Source organism: Zea mays, chromosome 4, assembly GCF_902167145.1.
Source record: "Zea mays cultivar B73 chromosome 4, Zm-B73-REFERENCE-NAM-5.0, whole genome shotgun sequence".
In the NCBI taxonomy this organism is placed as follows: Eukaryota; Viridiplantae; Streptophyta; class Magnoliopsida; order Poales; family Poaceae; genus Zea; species Zea mays.
In genome coordinates, this window is record NC_050099.1 from 238,253,145 (window position 1) to 238,256,779 (window position 3,635).

The window sequence follows — 3,635 nt, forward strand, 5'->3', positions numbered from 1 at the left end:
ACTTGAAGAAGCATAAGTACTAGTATTACGAGTGCTTACCTTCTTTTCCCTTGCCATGAGGCAAGTGTGATGCTCGTTGGGGAAGAGGGATGACTTATTGAAGGCGGTGGCGGCGAGTCCTTCGTTGTCGGAGTCAGACGACAAGCAATCCGAGTCCCACTCCTTTCCAAGGTGTGCCTCACCCTTAGCCTTTTTGTATGCCTTCTTCTTTTCCCTCTTGTTCCCTTGTTCCTGGTCACTATTATTATCGGGACAGTTAGCGATAAAGTGACCAATCTTACCACATTTGAAGCATGAGCGCTTCCCCTTCGTCTTGGTCTTGTTTGGATGCTCCTTGCGACCCCTTAGCGCCGTCTTGAAGCGCTTGATGATGAGGGTCATTTCTTCATCATTAAGTCCTGCCGCCTCAATTTGTGCCACCTTGCTAGGTAGCGCCTCCTTGCTCCTCGTTGCTTTGAGAGCAATGGTTTGAGGCTCTTGGATTGGGCCATTCAACGCATCGTCAAAGTACCTTGCTTCCTTGATCATCATACGCCCGCTTACAAACTTTCCAAGTATCTCCTCGGGCGTCATCTTTGTGTACCTAGGATTCTCACGAATATTGTTCACAAGATGAGGATCAAGGATAGTAAAGGACCTTAGCATTAGGCGGACGACGTCGTGGTCCGTCCATCGCGTGCTTCCATAGCTCCTTATTTTGTTGACGAGGGTCTTTAGCCGGTTGTATGTTTGAGTTGGCTCCTCGCCCCTGATCATCACGAATCTACCAAGTTCGCCTTCCACCAACTCCATCTTGGTGAGCATGGTAACGTCATTCCCCTCATGTGAGATCTTGAGGGTGTCCCAAATCTTCTTGGCGTTATCCAAGCCGCTCACTTTATGGTATTCATCCCTGCACAATGATGCTAGAAGAACAATAGTAGCTTGTGCATTTTTGTGAATTTGCTCATTGATAAACATGGGACTATCACTACTATCAAAATGCATTCCATTCTCAACTATCTCCCATATGCTTGGATGGAGAGAGAACAAATGACTACGCATTTTGTGACTCCAAAATCCGTAGTCCTCTCCATCAAAGTGAGGAGGTTTACCAAGTGGAATGGAGAGTAGATGAGCATTTGTGCTTTGCGGAATACGAGAATAATCAAAAGAAAAGTTTGAATTGACCATTTTCTTTTTCTCGTAGTCGTCATCATCCTTTTGGGAAAAGTGGATTTGTCGCTGTCGTCGTAGTAGATGATCTCCTTGATGCGCCTTGTCTTCTTCTTCTTCCCGTCTCTTCTTTTGTGGCTCGAGCCCGAGTCCGTAGGCTTGTCATCTTTCGGCTCATTGAAGATAGACTCCCTCTCGTTGTTGTTGACCACCATCCCCTTTCCCTTAGGATCCATCTCTTCGGGCGATTAGTCCCTTCTTGAAGAGACTGGCTCTGATACCAATTGAGAGCACCTAGAGGGGGGTGAATAGGTGATCCTATAAAAACTTGAAACTTACTGCCACAAAACTTGATTAGGAGTTAGCACAATTAAGCCAAGTGGCTAGAGAGGAGAACTTGCACAACACGATAGCCACAAAGAGATCAACACAGAGATGGCACAGTGGTTTATCCCGTGGTTCGGCCAAGTACAAAACTTGCCTACTCCACGTTGTGGCGTCCCAACGGACGAGAGTTGCACTCAACTCCTCTCAAGTGATCCAATGATCAACTTGAATACCACGGTGTTCTTTTTACTTTGCTCTTTTCCCGTTTGCGAGGAATCTCCACAACTTGGAGTCTCTCGCCCTTACAATAAGAATCAATATGAAGCACAAGAGTAAGGGAGGGAAGCAACACACTCAAAACCACAGCAAGTACGCACACACACGATCAAGACTTGAGCTCAAAACAATATCTCAAGGTTCTCACTAGAACAGATCTCAAATCACTAAGAATGTCGAACTAGTGCGCAAGAGTGAAGTGTGAATGATCAACAATGCTCAAAGGTTGCTTGGTGTTCTCCTCCATGCGCCTAGGGGTCCCTTTTATAGCCCCAAGGCAGCTAGGAGCCGTTGAGTGCATTCCAGGAAGGCAATTCTTGCCTTCTGTCGCCTGGCGCACCGGACAGTCCGGTGCACCACCGGACAATGTCCGGTGCGGATCTCCTTCCTTATTTGACGAAGCCGACCGTTGGTGCTTTGAAGCCGTTGGCACACCGGACACTGTCCGGTGCACACCGGACAGTCCGGTGCCCCCTTCCGACCGTTGGCTCGGCCACGTGTCTCGCGCGAATCGCGCGGCCGACCGTTGGCTCACCGGACAGTCCGGTGCACACCGGACAGTCCGGTGAATTTTAGCCGTACGCCGTTAATCACTTCCCGAGAGCAGCAAGTTCGCCTGAGCCAGCCTGGCGCACCGTACACTGTCCGGTGCACCACCGGACAGTCCGGTGCACCCAGACAGAGCTGACTTTGGCTGAACAAAGCCATCTTTAATTCCAACTTGATTTTTCCTGTTTCCAGCACTTAGACACAATACATTAGTCTCTAAAACAATGTACTAAGTCTGAGAAACATACCTTTATACTTGGTTTGTACTTTGTCCACCATTAAACACTTAGGCACTTGTGTTGGACACTAAATCACCAAAATACTTAGAAATGGCCCAAGGGCACATTTCCCTTTCACCCGGCCCATCACCCTAGTGCCTGCACGCGCACCTTCTCTCTCTCTCTATCCCGTGGGCCCCGCTTATCAACGTCGTTGCCCATCGCTCACGCCCATGCTGTCTTGCGTAGACGCTAGCCCCGCTTGCTGGTACTGTTTCACGCGCCCGCGTCGTTTGCCTCGTTGACACCCTGGGCCCACCTATCAGCTCCTTAGTCCCCAACGGCCACCCCGCCCCACGCGCATGCCACACGCTAAGGTCATGGGTCGTTTGACACGGCCCGTGCCCGGCCCGTGCTTAGTGTCGGGTCAAATCGGGTTGGCTTGTGCCTCCCTTATGGACATGTCGGGTCAGGTTTTTTAGGTTGGGTTGGGTTTTTTGCTTTAGGTCAGGTTTTTGGGTTGGGTCGTGTTTTGGGGTAAAAAATCATGGTATATACTCGCCTTGTAGATTGTTGTGGGTTAAAAACTATGGCATGTGCCCACCCATCGTATTAGTCGGGTCGATTCGGGGGGTTTTCAAGCGGGTCGGGTCGGTGGGCCATGATCAGGTCTTGTCTTGAGCCAATAGAATCTAACCAAATATGGCCAGACCCCGCTGACCTTGTCTTTCCATTAGAGTTCGCTTTCGCCTCCTTCGTCCTCCATGACAAGGTCGAGGGACTTGTGAGCTTGACGGAGAGTTAGTGCAGATTGGATCCGCAACAACGTTGAGGTAGAGCAGTGTTGATGACATGTTTATAAACAACATCGTCGTAGATCCTAGGACCAGGCCCCAAATCCTCACGCGCAACAAATAGGGTGTGAGGAAGATGTAGAAGACATATTCCCTTCCCTTCCCGTGGCAGGGCAAGCAAGGTGGTGAAACTCTTTCCTTGTTATTCAATATGAGGGGCTACAAGTTCATTATATAGTAAAAGTGGAGTCCATCAGGGGTATATTTGGTATTAGCTCACATAACCCTTCGTAGGGTTTGTTAACACATCCAATGT